The sequence below is a fragment of the Astyanax mexicanus genome, chromosome 5 (assembly GCF_023375975.1).
Source record: "Astyanax mexicanus isolate ESR-SI-001 chromosome 5, AstMex3_surface, whole genome shotgun sequence".
Taxonomy (NCBI): Eukaryota; Metazoa; Chordata; class Actinopteri; order Characiformes; family Acestrorhamphidae; genus Astyanax; species Astyanax mexicanus.
In genome coordinates, this window is record NC_064412.1 from 49,891,422 (window position 1) to 49,913,556 (window position 22,135).

General features: G+C 36.7%; 1 protein-coding gene across 2 annotated transcripts in view; it reads left to right on the top strand.

The window, feature by feature from the left end:
• Positions 1-15,075: 15,075 nt before the first annotated feature.
• lmo4b (LIM domain only 4b) overlaps positions 15,076-22,135 on the top strand; it is a 31,022-nt gene continuing 23,962 nt past the window's right edge. For both annotated transcript variants that reach the window (XM_007235863.4, XM_007235864.4), the window contains exon 1: positions 15,076-15,593. The gene's annotated coding sequence lies outside the window, so the exon portion shown is untranslated. The remainder of the gene's footprint in view (positions 15,594-22,135) is intronic.

Consider the following 22,135-nt stretch of genomic DNA (forward strand, 5'->3'; position numbering starts at 1 on the left):
AAGATAAAGATAGTAAGTCAAGTAAAATGGTGTGTAAATGAAAGTAATCAGGAAAATGTATTATTTAAGGTGGTATATTTCCTTATTTGTTTATTATAGAGTCTTTGGCCCGTGACTTCAAATATATTTCTCCTTCTGGCCCCAACAAAAAAAAGTTTGGACACCCCTGCTATACAGTGATTTTGTGTTTTAATCAAATATAACTAATAACTAATATCATGATGAGTTCAAGAACCAAGAACAAAATGGGTTTTATTGGGCCAAAGCTCTTTTTACTCAAGGTTTTTTTTTTTCTATTGCCTCCTAACTAGTGGTGTCAATCGATTAAAAATGTGATCAGATTAATCAAAGCAATATTCTGTGATTAACTACGATTAATCGCACTTGTTCTTCTATGCTGATCTACTCGGATGGCACTCTGCAAGTTAAATTAACCTCCCTGAAATCAACTTTTGCAACTTGGGATGTCTGAATAAAGTTGTAAAGTTTTTTAAGACAGGCCCTTACTTTCCTTGCTTTTTAAAATGTAAAACATGTTTTACAGCCTTTTACCATTATTTTTGCTGCGTTAGTACTACCTGACCTGTTGCTGATTGGCTGTGAGAGCTCTTTGCTGGGATTGTAGGGGTCTGTGTCAACGAGTCTAATTCCATTGATCTGTGGTGTCCGCAGGTTGTATGAGAGCCCGGAGGTGCCTGCGGGACAAACAAGGCCTCTGTGTGAGAGAGGGGCGCCTGAAGCCCATCATCCCTCCGAAATGATCTTCCCTGCCCTTAGCCACTGATCTACAGACACAGTCACGCTCAGAGACCCCCCTCCACCTCCCCTCAGCCCCACTGGACAATGCCCCTCTTTCATACCGCCCCTCATTTACTGGGCATTAAAGAGTGGAGGAAGTCATATTTTTCTCATCTTTTCCTGCTGCAGGAGCTGGTGCTGACAGGGTGATGGGGACGGGATGATGACAGGAGATGAGAGGAGATGTTTAACATGGAGACTCTTAGGCCAGGAGGATGTTTCCCACAATTCCAGCAGGCAGGCCTTAACACTCGCTTAGTTCATTTAACAAAGCCCTTAACATACATTACCATCATCATCCAGACTATGAAGGAGCACATAAGGTATCATGTAGTAAATTAAAAGTGTTAAACAAACCAAACTTATATGGCGTGATGTTAACTTGTGGTTCTGAAGCTGGTAACTCTGATAAACTTATCCTGTGCAACAGAGGAAACTCCTGCTCTTCATTTCCTGGGGTGATCCTGATGAGAGCCAGTTCCATCATAATATTTTTGATGGTCTTTGCAACTAGACTTAAGGATACTTTAAAAAAAATCTTGAAATGTTTCAGGTTGAGTTCTTGCCATAATATGGATTAGAATATTACTCCAAATAAAGCTATTCACTGTAACAAACTCTACCTCTTCACACCTTAACAACTGATGCTCTCAAACAGATAAAAAGGCAAGAAATTCAAGTAATTAACTCTTGACGAGTTCAGCACAGCTGTTAACTGAAAGCTTAAATTCCAGGTGACTCTACCTCATAAATCTGAATGAGAAAATCCAGCCAAAATGTGCAAAGCTGTCTAATCTAAGCAAGATGTGCTACTTTGAAGAATCTAAAATATAAATGATATTCTTTCATATTTCTTTCACATTTTTGCTCATCAAATAATTCCATATGCTTTTCTTTATAGTCTAAATGATTTTAGTATTAATCTACAGTGCAGAACACTTTAAAATAATGAAAAAACACAAAATTTTATGTGTGTCTGAACTTTTAACATGTAGAACTGTAGATTTATTTTTGATACATTTAAGAGTAGATAATGCTCATGCCACAAAATAGTTGCACCCAGAAGGAAGTGTTGAATTGCAATGTTGTTTGGAATGAAGATCAGGAAAAATAAATGACTTAAAAAGATAAAATAAATAAGTATATTGGTGTTTTCCACAGTGCCTTGGTGCACAGATTCATTGGGCACCACCACCAAGACAAAAGTAGGACTTGCCACTGAATTTGAACCACTACCATTCTGTTTTTTTGGTCACAACCAAGATCAACACCCTTTTATCACACATCGTACTTACAGAAAGCCTGTTTCATGGTGTTGGGTGCAATTTTCTACTATTCTAGATCACCTTTGGTCTTCATTACAGAGTTTTTTGACAACCTGAAGTCCTTTATTTTCTCTGAACACACACTACAGTGCACTATACCAACAGGACAATGCTCATCCACATACCACTGCCACCTGAAGATCTTGCCTTGAAGACACAGATACCATACCATGTCTAGCTTCGCCACAAGACCTATTTCTGATTGAAAATATGTGGGATGCTACTAGACACACTATCAAAACTTCTACCCAAACCTCAAACTCTGCAGGAACTGTGTGAAAAAGTTGGAGCTGCATAGGATGGATTATCACAGGACTTCATTAGGAACCTCTACAACTTAAATTCTCAGCTTTAAGTTGTGGAGGTTTCTAATGGAATGTTGCAGCATTACACATGCAATACACATATATTACACACTGTGCTGTATGTGCAGCTCAAAAAAATATGACCAATATCAGTTCCAATATCAGTCTAAATCCTTCTTTCTAATAGCACTACAATTCTACACTTTATTTCTGAGTGCAGGTGTGCTTTTGCAGATGAAAGTATGGATATTGTACTATTCTAATTCTGCCTTTTTTCATTTGGTTTTGGTCTACTTGGAACCTGGTTGGCAGTAGGAAGCACTGGGATCAATGTTACTGAAAGATCAAGCAATCCTCAATTTCATCATATCTGATCACCAGAACAGTCCTGATGTTTGAACTACTGTTCGGAAGATTATACATTCCCAGTTTCCTACTGTGGGTAACTGATACTGGAATCCAAATCTGATTCCTTCCAAACAAAGCAGAATTATTTTGATGCTTTGATTCAGAGAGGTATTAAATGGAATCGAATACTTGGTTTTGTTATTTTTTGACAGGAAAATGAGTTTGCACTTGGTAGAAAGTAATAAAGGCATGAGGGCTGAATTATTACTATAATTGTAAATTGTGAATGATAAGCCTAGCACAGGAACACTCTAGCATATTGTGTGCTACATGTCTGTAAGTGAAATAGCTAGCTAATGAGAAAAACTGCTAGTGATCATTTTTATGCTTGTTATGAAGAATTTTGCCATAAAACGTTGAAATGGCACATTAAACTCTGGTAATAAAGTGATAATTGTCACTTTTAACAATGAAAATGCTTATATTTGTGTATTTCTTACCAGTAATTCACATACCCCTTTGTTTGAAGTGTGCATCTGAAAAGTCTAAGTTTGAAGTGCTAACAAGGCCTATCCCTTCCCCTAACCTAGCCCTCCATCCTAACGAGAATCGGGACACGCCTACCCCTTGGTGTGCACATGCAAAACAGAGAAGTAGGGGTTAGGGGTAGGGCCAAGGGGTGAAATGGCATTGGGCCATTGGACTGGTATGGACTGGGAGAAAACTGGTGTCCCTGGAAGAAAACCCACGCATTCACAGGGAACATGGAAACTCCATTCAGATGGGGACTTGAACCCAAGACTCCAGTGCTGGAAGACAAACTTTCACAGTAAAATCCACAGTGTTTTAACTCAATGGGAGTTTTTTTCTAACAAGCTCCGCCTCTTGATTTTGCTTTACTTTTAGCATACTCTGCAGTCCTGATCATCCTTTCTTTGGGGTTATTATGAGTGTGTGTGTGTGTTTGTGTTATATATGTTATGTGTTATATGTGTTTGAAAAATTATTCTATCTAATAGGGATTGAGTTGTGGTGGTTGCCTGACGGAGCATTATTCACTCTCTTGGCATTGGGTTGGATGATGGATAAGGGTCTCCACCCAAGAGTTATTGTGTTATGGGAGAACCACTGCTTTTGGCAGTGTTTGATGATCTCTCTTGTTCTAAAGCTTAGATAAGATTAAAAAGTTATTTATTCTGTGATATAGCTCACATTTTATAATGTTTTATAAATACTCTGGTAAATAGTTTCGGGTGAAGTTCAGAAAATATACAAAAATATGTTTTAATTAACAATTTTGAGAGTTGTTTTACCCTGTGGGGTAAAATGTGTTACCACTGATAAGAGTAACATAGAGTTAATATGGGACATTCCAGGATTTGGTACATTTCATTGGGGTCACTTCTGAAAATTTGATCTTCAATTTGATCATTTTTAGTCATATATTTATTAAATACAGGTAATAGACTATCAAAAAGTTTGATTCGTCAAGCTCAGCTTTCAAATCAGTTTTTTTTTATTAGATTATGCAATATATTTGGTGACTTACAGTAACAGGGTGGCGAGTAACAGGGTTGTAAATCTAGTCTAAGTTGTAGTTTACCCCAGAAACAGATGCTAACTGTAAAATTTAGCTATGTATACAAGATCAAGGACAAACATGGTTATATAAGTATATAAAGTAAATTTGGACTCTACTCATTATTAGTCTTACAATATGAGTAACAGGGTTGCGTTCACTGAGTGACACACACAACTCGGACAAACATATTTGGAAAAAAAAAAACTTTAAAATTGTTAGAGCACTTACTCTTGGTCTTGCCATGTGGGCAGAAAATGTCCTTGTGATGTCACTTCCTTTTTGCCAGTAATATTTTTAACTCTTTCTCTGCCAGGTAAAATTCCATATGGTAACAGGGTTGAGCGCATGTTGTGGGACACAAATTAATAGCATAAAAAACTGTAACATGCAATACAATGTAGACCAAAGAAGTTGTTTTCATAAATATAGGAGATGAATATCAACAATATACAAGAGGAAGTCATTTATTTACAGCTTATTTTAATTGTTAAATTTGCCAAAGGAGTTGGTCACCCAATGTGTGGGACAAGAGAAAACGGCCATTTCTTGAGGTGCTCCAAAGGAATTCGGTCTTTTGAATAATATCTAAGGAGCTTATTTTTCCACCAAATTTAACAGTTTGTCTTATAACAAGTACATTTTTCACAAAAAATAGTCATTTAGATATTTTGGATATGTACATTTGAACATTTGAAATTTAAGTGGTGGGACAGGAAATGTACCAAAATCCTGGAATGTCCCATATATGACTCCATATAGTGTTAAATTAACTCTAAAATGTTAACTTTTGTGGACCGTATGTTATCTAGGGCCGTGTTAAATTCAACTCTTAAAGAGTTCATTTAACACTGCCAATTTTGCTGTGTAGTATCTGTGTCTTCACAGAAGGTTAGCTCTTGGAACGTCTGCAGCATGTGGATGAGCATCGACATGTTAGAATAGCTGAGCTACAAAAAAAAAAAAAAAAAAAATCCTGGGATGGATTTTTACTTCCTGGACCTGGTTTATCACCTCCTGGTTTATTTACACTGTGTTTTTTGGTCACCTTATAAACACCCCTTCCCACACATATACACACTCTTACACACACACACACACCTAGCTGATCCCTCTCTCTCTCTCTCTCTCTCTCTCTCTGTCTCTTTGCAGGGCCCGTAATTATGTTGATCAGAGCAGGCGCGGCCTTCAGAACAACATCACTCTAATGAAAGCTCGCTAATCCTTAATGAGTCACTATGTCTTGTGATAAATTTCATAATTATTCAACCCAGCCCGACGGGAGACAAAAATTCATCAGTCAAAGCAAATTAGCCCGGCTCCATTATGGAGCAGCGGCATCTTGCAAGGACGCTCACTTTATTAGGCCTGTACACCCATTGCAGTAATTGGGGGCATATTTCACTTGGCTGTGGCCCCACTTCATTCAAGGACTGCTTTTATCTTTTTTATTCACCCTGACACCGCGCAGGCCGCAGCCCGCAGCCGGGAAACGGGCCGAGAGTGCAGCGCGGCGTCTCCGGCACACCGGCGAAGGACAAAACGTGATTTTCTCAGCAGATTATTGACAGGAACCAAATTGAAATGATTGTGGATCAGTGCACGTCTGAGCGCCGGGCCCACGATGCACTTCAATATCAGATGTCAATGACTTTACAATCCTGTTCGTTCTGAAGACACTTAGCCTCAGAAAAAAAGCAATCGTAGTTCCTTACAGGATATTTTATTCATGATAACATAAGAAAAAAACACATAAATAAAGTCTGTTTTAGAGTTTTTATTTGTGTTTTGTGTGCAGACTGCGTGTCTGGGAGTAATGTTGTTTTTCACCTTAAAATATACTGAACTTACAACTTACAAAACTCACTTTTTCATGCACTTCCACATTGGTCTCAAACGCCCCTTTAATAGAAACACTCCAATCAGGAAAAAAATCTGTTCCATCTGTGAAGAGTTGAAGAGTTTAGTTCGTTGTTAGGAATTATCATGTGCTTTTAAGAGCCGCTTGTTTGTATGCTCCCTTATTGTGACGTCACAACACCCTGGCAACCACCCTGGCACCTCCCATTACCAGTCAACCCCCACCAGAACCAGAGCCACCAACTAGATTAGTTGAAAATCTGCCATTTCTAACATCTGCTGGTTGAACTCTCAGCGTATACATGATGTGGCCAGCAACAGCTTATTTGCATAAAAGTGACATAGCTCTTAAATGTCTCGTTCTAAAAAGGACTGAAACTGTTCAGCTTCTGAGATCTCTTTATGTCAGACTGATTTTGTGCAAAGAACAATGAAGTTTTCAGGACAGAAATCTGTGTAGAACATCTTGTTTAACTTTAAAAAAGAATATATATTTTTTTAAGAAATACAGTTTTGTTTACTTACCTTAGCTTTACTTAACGAGACTTGCTGAATTAGAAGGAAAACATGGCGATGACCCTGTTCCTTACTAGTGTCACATAATGTGCCTTACAGTATAATCTGGTGCGTCAATTGTATGAAAATAGACCAAAAAATAAATACATGTTCACTGATACTGCACCTTATAATATGGTGCAGCTTATAGTGAGAAAAATACGATAGTTGTGAAATGGTCTGGTGGAACATTGTTGGTGGATGATTATTACCATTGATAGCTTCAAGATTAGAATTGGTGTATGGACTGAGATTAACTGTAATGTTTCAATTAAAATTGAATTTAAAATATAAAATTTAGTCCCCTTTGCATCTACAAAGCATCTACAGTGAACTTTTCACATTTACTATTAACAACAAAATCTTTTAACGTCACTTTCAATCAGGCTAAAATAGCACAGTGTCTGCCTGGCTTAACATTTCATTTTATTGTTACCGTAAATATGTATAGGCATGAAAGCTTGTTTAACCAGAAAACAAATGCCTCCCGCCCCCCTCGGGTATCCCCGCACTGTAGTTTGGAAAGCACTGAATAGTTTCGGCTTAATCTAACAAATTAGTCCGCAGAGCTGCGAGTAGCCAATTACCCGACTGCATGCATGGAATCACAGTTTTATCATTGTTTACAACAATGTAATTACAAACAAGCTTTACCAAACAAATGATCTCAGAGACTAACATATGAGCGCCTCTAATAGTTTTTTAATGACATACATAATGTATAATTGCTCGCCAAAGACTGCGAGCGGAACTCTTGATGAAGTTTCTCCCGAACGTTTAGCTCCGAGAGCGCTCGGCCCGATTCATCCCGGCGTTCGGCGCATTTTGTTTCTAAGATCACTGCCATTTATTAAGGAATTATCTATTAGTATTTAATTAAGCTCACTTATTTGCTCTCAGCTGACATGAGATTGATCAGAGCGATCGATAGCAGCATATTAAAGGAATGACTTCGGGCTTTTTTTTCAGGCCGGAGAGCTGGGAAACAACTGATCCATCTTGTAATAAAGCGTTCAATATTCCTGCATCCCGTCACGCGTCCAGCCATCCAGCAGTGGAGACAGACGGGTTTACCTGTACCAAGCAGGTCGTACATTATCCCCTGTCTGTCTGTAATGGAAAAACGAAAAGGTTAACATCAAGTACTCTGAGGGTGAAGTCTATAATAGAGCCCAAATATCATTGATTTCAGCTTTGATTAATTGGTCACGCTTTATTATTACGGTCGCCTTCATCATCAGCTTAGCTAGAAATACTACAGTCTAAATGAAAGCATGTAAACTATTGTATTTTTGCACTATAATGCACACTTAAAATCCTTTAAATTTTCCTTTATCACTAATCATCAGTGCGCCTTATAATCCGGTGCACCTTGTATGAATGTATGAAGTTTACCAGTCAGCTATTAAGAAACAGTAAAGCCACTCCGCTGAAGTACAGCGTTATACAGGAGTTTCAGTTTAGTTCTCCAGTTATACAATACTGAGGCGGTATTAGCATTAGCCACTAACCATGCTAAGCGCTAGCTCTTTCGCCATTCAGTGGTGAGTATTATCCACCTGTAGCCCGCTGCTAACTTCACTCAGCACTGCTGGAGCAGTATTAGCATTAGCCACTAACTAGCCACTAACCCTGGCTAGCACTGCTGAAGTAGTATTAGCATTAGCCACTAGCTAGCTGTTTTGCCGTTCAGTGGTGAGTATTTTCGACCTATAGCCCGCTGCTAACTTCGGCTAGCACTGCTGGAGCATTATTAGCATTAGCCACTAACCACACTAAGCACTAGCTCTTTTTTCCCTTCAGAGGTGAGTATATCAGACTGTAGCCTGTGTTTTTACCATGTTAAAACAAGATACATGGGATGAACTATTAGCGAAGCTAATATCGCCCTGGCTTACCAGAACACTCAGGGCTCTTTAGTGTAGCGACGTTGCGCTGCATTTATGTTTCGCTTGCGCTAGCGGTTAGCTGCTAATGGCAAATGCTGCTGCATGCAGCTTTAGTGGAAATCTGGAAATCTCAGTTTACTGTAAATAAATGGAAGCGCTTTAGTCACCCAAATAAACAATTTTTAGAAGAGAAATGTGTGTAGATTAACACCTCATTTGAGTTAAAAAAAAATGTTTTTTAAGAATTACAGTTTTGTTTTACTTGTCTTGTCTTAGCTTTACTTAACTTAGCTAACTTAGTGCTGTCTATAACAGCTTTTGCTGGTTACCTAAACCAACTGTGAACATGGAGAGCAGAGCAGTAAACATAAAGTCTTCTGATCATTCACTTATCAGTAAACCAAACACAGACAGGAATACACCTGAAGGGCTTCTGGACATGGTGAACATAAGGCTTGTGTTGTGTATAGTAAAAGTTGTAAGTGGTATTAGTGAATATAGTAACTCTGTATTGTAATAGAGAAGTGGGCGGAGCTTCTGGACATGGTGAACATAAGGCTTGTGTTGTGTACAGTAAAGTTGTAAGTGGTATTAGTGAATATAGTAACTCTGTATTGTAGTAGAGAAGTGGGCGGAGCTTCTTCTGGTCATGGTGAACATAAGGCTTGTGTTGTGTACAGTAAAGTTGTAAGTGGTATTAGTGAATATAGTAACTCTGTATTATAGTAGAGCTTGTTGGTGTCATTCTTTGTTCATGTTGTTCTATTTGATATTGCTTGTGTTTGGAACGTGTTGTAGGCCTTAAATGCAGGAATTGCTGTAAATCAGTAAATTTAATTGAGTTGAACACATTTAACATCTTAAATATCTTGGGGAATTTGCTTTTTCTTTACTGTCCCAAATTGTTTGTAAAAACACTTTGTGCCTCTATGATTGAAACACAACCCTAACATCATTCAGTGATATTATAAAGTGGATGAACTCGTATGTGTACCAAAATGCTTTAGGGCCCTAATTCAAAGTCATACTGTGTAATATTGTAACGTTATTAAACTTATGTGTTTCTCTGAAGAACACACTTCATTTTGAGGGATCGCCGAACCTCCACCAGCAGAAATCAATGGAGTTTGATATGTTTAACTTCACACAGGCCGTAAATATTTAACTTGAGTTTATATTGTTGTGCTTTTTCAAGTTACTATAGCCACGTATTGGGGTGGGGGGCTGTTTTCTGCAGGGATCCCTACAATACCCCTTTCTTTTATTCTATATTGAATATCATATTTCAATGATAAAAAAAAAAAAAAAAAAATCAGAAAAAGGGAAGTAAGTAATTTTTCTTGCCCATTTATGAAAAGCTCATTAAAAACAGGCAAAGAACAAACAAAGCTTCTCCTTTGAGGCACCCATTCAGACTCGTCCCCTAATTTCCCTCTAGTTTTAATAGTTGAGATAAATTAATTATTCCTTTGTGGAAAATACATTCTTTGCCATCTTTGGCTCATTGTTCCAGCCGGAGAGAATGGCGCCTAATCCTGGATGGAACAGAGTTCCCCTTCCAGCAGGGAAATCAGACCGCGCTCCGCAATCAACCACGACCACTCACAATTAAACCATTAAGACGGCCTACCGGAGACTCTTTACACACTGTACGTCTTATTAATGAATCCAGAGGCAACTCATAATTGCGCCCGAACTGATTAACTGCCCACTGAAACCCCGTCTCAGAGTGCCATGACACTTTTCACCTTCTGAACTACTCAAACAAACATTTCAGCACAATTCAACTTACAGAGTTACAGAGCCAACCACTGAAGTCCGAACCAAAGTCTGAACTCAGATTCATGCGTTTGTATACAGTACACAGTATACAGTATAGAGTTAATTATCAGAATACTCTCCCAGATGGCATGAAGAAACGGCCTGAGCTCGACTTTTGTATACTGCAAAAATCTAAAAAAATAAATATTAGGAAGTAAAATTATTAAATTTCAATGCAATAAATCTTATTCATCTTTTTTCTCTGATAAGAGTTTTTGTCTTACTAATCATTGTATAGATTGAATAGTAAGTGTAAGATTATTCAGCTTATTTTAGGAATAATGATCTTAATCAGACTCACAAAACAGAGGTACAAAAGGAGTACTTTTTTGTACTCAAAAGTACACTCTTCATAATTGTACCCTCAAAGGTACAATATTGGTCTTAACAGGGTCAGATTTGTGCCCTCTGAAGTAGAAAGTAATTCCTAACAGCAATAAGTACAAATTTGTACCATTTAACCAGGCAAAAGGTACATTCAGTATACTGTACCACTTTACTAATAAACAATATATATTTTATTTTCACATTTTTTTATTTGAAAGCCAGACAATTTTGCATCATGAAGTTCTTGACACATATTTAGTTGATGATAATGTTTATAATCTTTATAATCTTTACTGGCACAAAAAACATGGGAACAAAAAAAGACTTTCACTGAAAGGTACTTTTTCGTACCTTAATATAAGGTACAGCCCCAGCGACAAGCTTTTCACTCTTTTAAGTACAAATCTGTACTTACTTTTCTTAGTGTGTATTTTAAGTAGTTTAAACTTAAAATAAGCACAAACAAAGTCACCAGTCAAGTTATTCTGTTTCTTGTATCCAAATATAGGCCAAAAAAGTGTGATATTTTCTTGATTCAGGTGTTACTTCATTTATTTTGACACTTTGCTTGATTGCTTGTTATAATAAATCTAACTAAGAAAAATTAGCTTACCCCATTGGCAGTTTTTTTTTTTTGCTTAACATAGTTTTTGCCAATGGATTTTTTGCAGTGTATCATCGACTATTGGCATCGTCTATGTGGAATTGAGATGATGGCACTTGCAGCTCAGGCCAAATGTGGTTTACACTTGCGAACCAGGATGTTGGCAAAAGTGAAATGGGAGGATTCTCATATTATACTCTGCAACAGGGGCGTCGCCTGCCCTGGGCTTCCGGGCTATGGTTTTAAGTAAGCAACAGTAAAAGGTAACTATATTATTGCTAATATAAATTAGAAGTAAATTACATTGTTAAATAAAATGCTGGGAAAACTGGGGAAACTCTATGCAAAAGTGAAAGCTAGTGATGTTTTTTAAATGTTTTTAGAGTTTGTCATTTTCGTTTTCTGCCACATGCAGTTTTTTCATCTTGTTTCTAAGTTTTTTAATAAGACGGCAACAATCAACCATGCTGAATTACAGCACACTTTTAAATCCATCAAATATAAAAAAACTACATATTATGCAGGATGCTTAAAAAATATATGTAAAAAAATCTTATAATTGGCTGAGCTGAGCCCCGGGTCTTTAGCTGCCCATGCAACGCCCCTGCTCTGCAACCAGAGTGGTGGCACATACGGCTCAGGCTGATTGTCGTATTGTACTCAACAACCGAAGACTTGCCCCAGGCAGTTTAGGCTACTTATCATTGTCACACAACTTAGCCTGTGTCTGTCTTGTGTTTTTTCCTCTTTTGGTTCGATGTGCTTCTGCCCTCTGTTTTCCTGTCTTGTGTTCCCAGCCATGTGCTTTTTTAAGCACATGGCCATGTTGTGTTATTGTCCTGTCTTCGCCCTAGCCTTTCCCTAGCCATTAGTGTTGCCACCTTGTGTCTTGTTTGTAACCCCGCCCCCTCGTTTACTGGTTCCAGGTGTTCCTTACCCTCCTAGTGCATTTAAGCCCCTTTGTCTTAGTGTTTTTTGCTGTACTTGTATGTATGCGTCAGGTTTGTTTTTGATTTGAGTATTATTGTTTTCTAAGTTTTGATTAGTTTTTGTTCTGGTCTTAGTTATTTAGTTTCCCAGTTTAGATACCTGTTTTGTGTATCTTGCATTACTGGTGTTTGTTTTGTGTTTTGCTTTTGTTTAACTTTCCTGTGTGACAGTTATATTATACTCAACAACCGGGGTGATGGACTAAGTGATTTGAGCCAATTCCCATATTATACTCGACAACTGACGAACTGGAAAAAAGTGGACTCTTTAACCGAAGAGGTGTGGCTTGAGTCGATTGTCGTACTATACTCTACAACCAGAGAGTTCGCATTTGCGGCTCAGGTGAGCCCAGATGTGAGCCGAGCATTTGGGCCAGAATAGAGCCCAGATTCAAATTCGGATCTCTGCCAGTGCAACTCGTGCTCAGTGTGTGGTTTTTGTTATCAAGGGTGTCTTCTAGCCTTCAAAACACACAAATAATAAAGTAAGATTTTAATTTGCTACACTATAATCATAATTAAAAGGCAACACAGAAATCTCATTTTTTATAGCTCAACCACTTTTTATTTCCCGCAATGCATGCGCCCAAGGTGGACAATAACAGGGTGGATTATTATTATTATTTTTTTTATTTTTTATTATTTAATGAAAACATGGTTGATTTACAGTTGAAGACATGTTAAATTGTATACAGTAGCCTTGTATCTGTTTCAAAGACACATTTTAATTTTCTAAAATTCGTTTGATTTATATATGTCTAGTCAGAATGAATTAATAGAACTATTATTATTACTATTGATGATTTATTGACATAGCTGATGCCTGAAAAGGGATTCTAGCAGTAAAAACTACTCTAATGAAGAATAAGGAATCTTAATGAAGAGATCTTGTATTTGTTGAGTTCATTATTTACATTTTAAATATATATATATATATATATATATATATATATATATATATATATATATATATATATATATATTTTTTTTTTTTTTTTTTTTTTTCTGTTGGTGTTCTGTTGCAGTTTTGTTGCAGTTCTACAGAATTCTCTTCATTATGCTATAGTGACAACACCTTTATTTTCTAGTAGGTTCTTCTCTTCACCTCCTGCTATAGGAATATAAGCTTCCATTGCCCCTTAGACTAATGTAGTCCCCAAACTTTACACCAGCAGAGATGAGTAATCAATTATCAGCATTAAATATTGACGTTTAATGTATTCAGTTGTGTTTTTAGTGGTATAGTTCCATTTATGTCCAGATGATGGCGCCACTGTGTAAGAGCAGGTGCTGAAAAATGGCTTTGTGTTGGACAGTCAGTCACAGCAGCATCAAACTCACAGCCTGAAAAGTTCCTGTGCTCTCAGCTACATCTACAGCTACCAAAATATATATATATATATATATATATATATATATATATATATATATATATATATATATATATATATATATATATATATATATATATATATATATATATATATGCAGGTCAGCAGTGTTGCTCTGATATAGGGGTTGGTTGTGAAGGTGTTGCTGCTACATATGGTTAAATGTTGGAAAGCAACTTTATTTGGCTAATGGAACTGTATCCAAAACATGAAAATATGGTAGATGGTGCAACGCATATATTTGATAAATACAGCAGTGCCTACAAACATTAAGCTAAATGTTTTAGTCCCAAAACATTTAAATATATTTGGCTTAGTCTTCAAACATTTTGCTAAATGTTTGTCAAAAAAAAAACTTCTAAAAAAATTTCTAATAGGGCTGTGCCTGAAAATGTTTGGCTAAATGTTGGTATCCAGGAATATTACAAAAACGCTTGTCTAATAGAGCTTTGTCTAAAAACATTTGGCTAAATGTTTATATCCAAGTACATTGCAAAAATACTTGTCTAACAGCGCTTTGTCTAAAAATGTTTTGCTATATGTTGGTATCCAAGAACATTGTAAAAATACTTGTCTTAACTGATCAGTGTGTCTAAAAACGTTTGGCTAAATGTTCAAGTCCAAAAATATAGGGAGTTCAGAAACATGTGGTGGAATGCAACTCCACCAAATTCCATGGAATCCACACACATTTAGCTAACTGTTTTAACCCAAACACATTTAAATACATTTTGGCTAATTGTAGTAAGGTTTCAAACATTTGGCTAAATGTTTCAACAAAAAAAAAAAAAAAAAAAAAAAAACATTTAAAATAATTTGGCTAATAGTAGTAAGTCTTCAGACATTTGGCTAAATGTTTTGACCCAAAACATTTAAATACATGTGGCTATTAGTAGTTAGTCTTCAAACATTTGGCTGAACGTTGGAGTCCAAAAATATTGCAAAAAGTTTTGTCCAATAGAACAGTGTACAGAAACTTCTGGTTAAATGTTGGGAGTCCAAAAACGTTTGGTTAAATGTTGGAACGCAATACATCTATGTATCAGAGCTGTGTCTACAAAGGTTTGATTAAACGATGGAAAATATAAAAGTAGAAAAATTAAACTGCAGCTCACCTCCTTCACTCAGAACTCAATGTGCTGTATTGCGCTGCTCTGATTGGCCGGATTTGTTCATCCCCCGGAACGGAGCTCCGCACGATTGGCTGCTACAGATTGACGTGCTGCAATGTGGGCGGAGCCTGTGTGTTTTTTTATTATTTGTATTTTTTCTCAGTCACTGACACATGTAGAGCAGCGCAGCGAGCAGCGCGGAGAGAGAGAGACAGAGACAGAGACACGAGGAGCAGCGGCGGAGATTACGAGCCTCACACCGCGTTTCAGAGCTCTCACACCGGCCACAGCCTGAGGGAAATTACCGAGAGCTGAACGAGAGACCGAGCTGAGCGAGAGTACGAGCGGTGTCGGGTTCGGGAGAGACAGGGAGACGGCGGGAGGAGGCGAGGGACGGGTCGGAACCGGTGGAAATATAATCTGTAAACTCCATTTGCTGAAGCGGATCCGGAGCTGAGCAGCGCTGTAGCTGATTCTCCAGCCCGCCAGAGAGCTCACCACTGCCCGGATACCTCCTCATGCAGAGCCGCTGAGCTTTATGGACGATTTGTTTTGGTGTTTTTTGAAATATTTTGTTAATTTGACATTTTTTACCAGTTTTTGAACTGTTTCTTGACCCCCCACGGGACACAGAAAGAAAGCTACAGTCATTTAGACGCTTGAAAACGAATTTACTCGGCTGTAAAAGAGGTGAGTTCGGGTTTTTAATGGTGTAAAACTAGTCCAACTTTTAAACTTACACCCTTTTTAACTTAGAAAAATCTACATCTTACTATTGTCAGAATAATGTAATGCTTATATTTGTTTATTAAGCTTTTATTAAGGGTGGTTTACTTCCTCAGGTACAGCTGCATAGCTAACCTAGTAAACGTGCGCATTAATTAGGAATAAGCTCATTACAATAAGGATGCACGATACTGAAGAAAAAAAAAGGTGCATTGCGATATTTTTTCCTGCGATATATATCACGATATGAATTTTTTTTTTGAAAAATAAATAAATAAATAAAATCTAAAAAATTAACGATCCAACATGTCACAATATTGATAATCTAATAATGCTCTGTGTATTGAAGATTTGAGTGAAATCAATATTGATGTAATCTACTTTTGATAACTAATAGTTTGTTATAGATATGTCATTTAAAATATCTTTTTTGTATCAAACAGCAAAAAAAAGGATGCAGAAGTTATGTGAATATGTGTATGATATATTGTGTAGCCCTAGTTTAAATAGCATGGCAAAGACTGCAATAATGTCAACTAATATTCACAAAAAGTCAAGTCTGTCACTTGTTTTATCATACAATATATGTTTTTATACAGTATTTTGTACAAAATATAGTTCAATAGTTGTGCTGTTAGTAACACATTTTAAAACGTCCATCCAAATACCCTCCTATACACACAGCACTTTAAAATGATTTGTTTTAATCAAATGTTGCTACATACTTTTCATGTTAAACCACAGTACAGTAATTACACACTCTGTAATGCATGTAAAAAAAAGTACACACAGTTTAACTATAGCTCTAGAATTGCACTTTTTTTAATGTCAAAGGTATACTACTGTAATGAACAGGTATTACTTATAATAAGGTTTATAAGAAATATAAGATAAGATCATCCTTTATTAATCCAAACCACAGTGGGGGAATTGGTGTATTGCAATATTACAGCAGTGTAGAGGACAGAACAGATGGAAAATATGTTCAAAAATATACTAGACATTAGTATTACTCGTGCACATGATGACATAGACTAGTTAACAGATTAAACAGATTGTGCTACACATGGTGAATCAATGGGATACTATTATAGGATGTTGCATATATAGTAAACAGTATGCAGTTATCCTGCACCTGGTTGGACAGTGATAAAAATAAAGCGTTAATAGTAAATAGTAAAGAGCTGTATTGAAAAACCTTATAGAACTGGAGGAAACATTGTCCCCCATAGTGTATATGTTGTGTTAAACAGTAAACAGTGATGAATAAGCAAATTATTAAAAGCAAAAAATAAGTAAATAAGTTATAATATCTCTCTTAATGAAATTGAACAAAGTGAATAGAGTGTGCTACACATGGTGAATGGGGAGATATAGCATATAGTAAACAGTACACAGTTCTACAACAAATGGATGGACAGTGAGTAAATAGTACATAGTAAAACTTTATGTTGTACGTAGATGTAGATTAGAGAAAACATGTTTTCCCAGTATATAGTTTGTGCTGTTGTAGACAGTGCTCATTTATAATTGACTTAAGTTAACAATAAATAAATAGCAGATTAACATTAAAAAGATGTGATATTGGACATAGCATGCATAGTAAACAGAGTGACCAGATAGTGAGTGCTGCACATGGTGAACAGTACACAGTTATACAGCACCTGATTGGACAGTGATAGAAGTATTGTACATAAGTAAACAGTAAGTGTTTAGTGTTATTTTACAAAATGACATAGAAAACAGAGTGAACAGAGTGTGCTACACGTGTTGAATGGGACTATTATGGGATATTGCACATATAGTAAACAGCACACAGCACATGATCTTACTTTAATAGCAAAAAAATGTGATTTAATAGCAAATTACCAATAAATATGTAATATGAGTACTATGTATTATGATCATATAGTTCTAAACATGGTAGTACAAGTAGCCTGGGGGGATATTATGGATATTGAACATTAAACAGTAAACAGTTATGTTTAACAGCACATGGTTAGTGCTGTGATAGTGATGCTTAGTGTTATTTAAGTTATATTGTAGGAGTATAATATATTCATATATATTTATCAGAAATTATTCAATTTAGTCAGCTGAATGAAAGCAGTGTCTGTTATTTATACAGATGTTTAACATCAGAGAGGTCTGCGGTCACCATGCCGCTTATCTTCTCTGGCGAACGCTATATTTCGTGCTCGAGCTGCACGGCCGTGTAATTGCTTGAGTTAGCCCATTTAAGTTAAAAGCCTCCCCCCTTCCTCCTCCTCCTCATCCTCTTCCTCACCCACCTTCAAATCTCCCCTTCCTCTGTAGCCGGAATGAAACTTGACGATGGTCCGATCTTATTTATCAGGAGCAGTCCCTTTCTGTCCGGCCCCTCTGATTCATCTGCTTTTAGATTTAATCAGCACTAAGGTATTGCTTGTCCCTAAGAGCCTCCACTAATGGGGTTTATACTGAATGCCTCTCTCAGTGCAACGTTTTTCTACCCCTCCTCCTCCTCCTCTTCCCTCCTTCCTCCTCCTCCTCCTCCTCCTCCTCTAATTACCTTTCAACACAGATTTGGCTTAGCCCGCCATGAAGGCAGGCCTGACCAAATTGGAAAGGATTAAAAATTAAAATATATTAACTTAGTTGAAGGGCGGAACTGAGAAAGATGCATCTGTCGAATGCGAATAGATGACAAGATACACAGTCAACGTTCCTTAACATGTGTTCTTAAGTGTTTTAGCGTCCTTGTGTTCCTACCTGGCATCATTTTCTATGGCCCAAGTTGCATTCCAATACTTAAAAATGTATTTCCTCACTAGAAGTAAAAGATTTTTCCTTCTAAATTGAAAGTAGTAGGGCACATCTTATAGTAAACATATACATCAGTGCGCCACATACTGTATATTTATTCTAAAATCAAATTAGTCTGGTAGGTCCTCTGGCCTCTTTTTTTTTGTTGGCAACAACAGCTTTTACTGATTACCTGAGCAACCATGGTGCTGCTAATGGCACTGAAACAAGAGCCACTGCGAACATGGAGAGATCAGAAAGGCAAACTCTGCAAACAGACTTCATCTGTTCATTTACACATCTCTAAACCAAATAAACACAGAATTAAAACTGAAGAGAGCTCAAAGATAAAAAGGAGCTCAGCAGAATCCTCACTAAAATCACCAGATGCATTAATTCTGAAATAAAACTACACCACAATCATTAAAAAAAAAGTACTTTTTTTTAACATCCTCAGTACAATTACACACTATGCAATTTTCACTATGGATGCAGAGTGATAGCAGAATTATATCAATATCTGCCAATAATTTTACCTTTAGAGTCATTAGTATGGCCAATATTTCAAACAGAAACTTGCTCATTTATGTATAGTATGCTGAAAAAGGACAAAGTTATTCTGTCCCCACTAGAACAATTGGCCGACACTGGCCTCACTACTTTAAAATGGAAAAATCCATTGATTAAAACTAATAAAAATAAATAAAAACTACCTTAAAAGTTATAAAGTTATATACCAGGTTTTGTAGTCTCTCTGTAAGTTATAAATGTATATTGACATCTGCCCAGAGTTCATCTCTGTTTCTCACCTCTGTCACTTTAAATAAGTTGCTGTTATGTCAATACTGCATATGCATGTATTACAATGGCCAGTAACAGCAAAAAAAAAAAAAAAAAAAACAAAACAAAAAAAAACGATATATCTATCACAATATTAAAAGACATTTTTACCATACTCAATATTTACAAGCGACATGTTCTGGCCTGACATCATTTTCCACAGCCCAGGTCACATTTCAGTACACAAGAACACATTAAGGAAGCAGTTAGAGTTCCTTGGTGTGCTCTTGCTCTGCCTTTAAAAACAAGGATGCATCAGTTAGGAAATTGCTGACAATATTTGATAGAAATGCTAGAATAAGTTCTAGTATTTGAAATACTAGTTCTAATCTGTGCACATAGAGAAATAGGTAGTAAAGTTAAATCTAAGAATGTATCTTTGTATTAAGAGCAGAGGCACAGTACAGACTCGTGTTCTTGGGGAGATTGTTCTTAAAAGTTACCTTGTACCTTGAACACCAGAATGGTGAAAATCTATTGAAATGCTGTGTAATTGCCTGAATAATTGTATCAGGGTAAAAATAAGGTAGCAAGGTAGTTAGCTGACCTAACTGAGATGATTAGAAAGCATTGTTTATTTATATATATATATATATATATATATATATATATATATATATATATATATGTATATATATATATATATGTATATATATTTTTTTTTATTATTTATTTTATTTATTTATTTATTTTTTTATTTCACTTACCGTTTATAGTATAACTTCTATTAGAGCTGGGCAATATATCAATAGTTTGTGTAATACATTTTCTTATTGTATTGACAGTAAGAATATCGAGGATATCATGAGTACCAACGCTGACTGAACTGTGCATTTCAATACAGAGATGAGAGTGTAAAAAAAAAAAACTGTTTAATGTTGATGATGGGAAGCAAAAACTATATAAGAATCACATTACTAATTTTAATATCAGAATAACAGAATTTGCCTCTGCTGATGCATTTTGTCTGCATGTCAGAATAAAATAAATACGGTGTATTGTGAATGCCTTTTAAATATTTAAAAAAAATGTGATTATAATATTTCTCCTATATCACCCAGCTAATTGTATCGTATCAACATTGAAATTAAGAAATATATTGTGATATAGATTTTTGCCACATTGTCCAGCTCTTACTTTCTGTCTATTAGTATCTCATTTCATCAGTCCTACATATGATAGTGTCTAACTTCTGTCTGTGGACATGATTCCATGGGGTTCCATGGATGCACAACAGTGCACACAAAAAGTAGGACATATTCTGGTTGGATTTACCATAAAGCACTAGTAAATCATTGTGTAGCCAGTTGTGGTAAACTTCAAAGCCCTTAGCTAGCTAAATGTTTTTATGGAGTCTGAGGTAAACTGAACACGTAGCTGTTAATGTAACATCAGCACAGTTTTGAATAGACTGTTAGCATTTAGCTCGCTTTAGCTGAGCTAGCTAATTTAGCTCGAAACACAAGCAGAGAGGCCTGTAGCGTCTAGAGTTTAATGATTTGTTGGTGTCAAATCCTTCATCTGATAACTGAACCGAGTGTGTAGACTTCTCATACAACTTTCAGAGCCTCTCTCTCTCGCTCTCTCACTGACTCTCTCTCTGTATCTCTCTGACTCTCTCTCTTTCTCTCTGTATCTCCTCTCTCTCTCTCTCTCTCACTGACTCTCTCTCTGTATCTCTCTGACTCTCTTTCTCTCTGTATCTCCTCTCTCTCTTTCAATGACTCTCTCTCTGGATCTCTCTGACTCTCTCTCTCTCTCTCTCTCTCTCTCTCTCTCTCTCTTTATCTCCTTTTCTCTCTCTCTCTCTTTTACTGACTCCCTCTCTCTCTCTCACTGACTCTCTCTCGTTCTCTCTCTCTGACTGACTCACTGTCTCTCTCTCTGACTGACTCACTGTCTCTCTCTCTGTATCTCTTTTCCCCCCTTCTTCCCTGTTTCTCTCGCTGACGTTCTTGCTGTCTTGCTGTCTCTCTTCCTCTGTTTCTCTCTCTCTCTCTCTCCCTTTCCACTGGCAGCAACACGTAGCCTCACTAGCCAAGCACGTGACGTGAAGAATAGCAGCGCTGAGCTAATGCGCTGTTTAAAAGCCAATTTTAAGCAGCTCAACAAAAGCCAGCGCCTCTTTAATTGTTCCAGAGGGCCTGAATGTTATCAGTGAGCCGCCATTCATCACCACAGGACCAAAGAGCAGACCTCAGCACGGAGATAAGGATCAGGGAGTGATTAGAACTTCAGAAAAAGGCTGTGGATGCTCATCATAGCGTCTGAAACCGTCCTGTGTGGACAAGATGATCTTTGGCAGAAGAGTAATTAAAAACAATAACATTTGATGATCATAGATGATGAGAACAGTTCCTGGTTAGAGTGGCTGGGCAGGAGGGATGATCCTGTATCTATAACCTGCTCATGGAGTCATGCAAACTTCTAATGGGTATAAAAGTAGTAGGATTATATGGAGGACATGGTTCTCCTTTATCTCACATATTTGTTTGTGATAATAACTGTATTCTGTGTTGAAAGCAATCCATTTTGTATTTGTTGTAATTTGTTGTTTATTATAAAACTTTGAGTATTTTGTGCTTGTATACGTTTGCAGTTTGTATCCATCACTAAATATTCTGCACTTCAGTTTTGCAGTAGAATCATTTGTTATATTTTTATTTAAATTTTATATACACATTAATTGACATTAAAATACATTCTTGGAATGTTATTGTTGTTTACAAAATAGAAAGCAGTACTAATTAATACTAGTATATTGTATACTATATTATTAGCACTGTAGTATATTAGTGTAATACATCCTGTTTAATTGGACGAAGTCAAAATAAATCCATTAAAAAACATGTTTTCCATAAACAGCAACTTTAGAGGAGAAG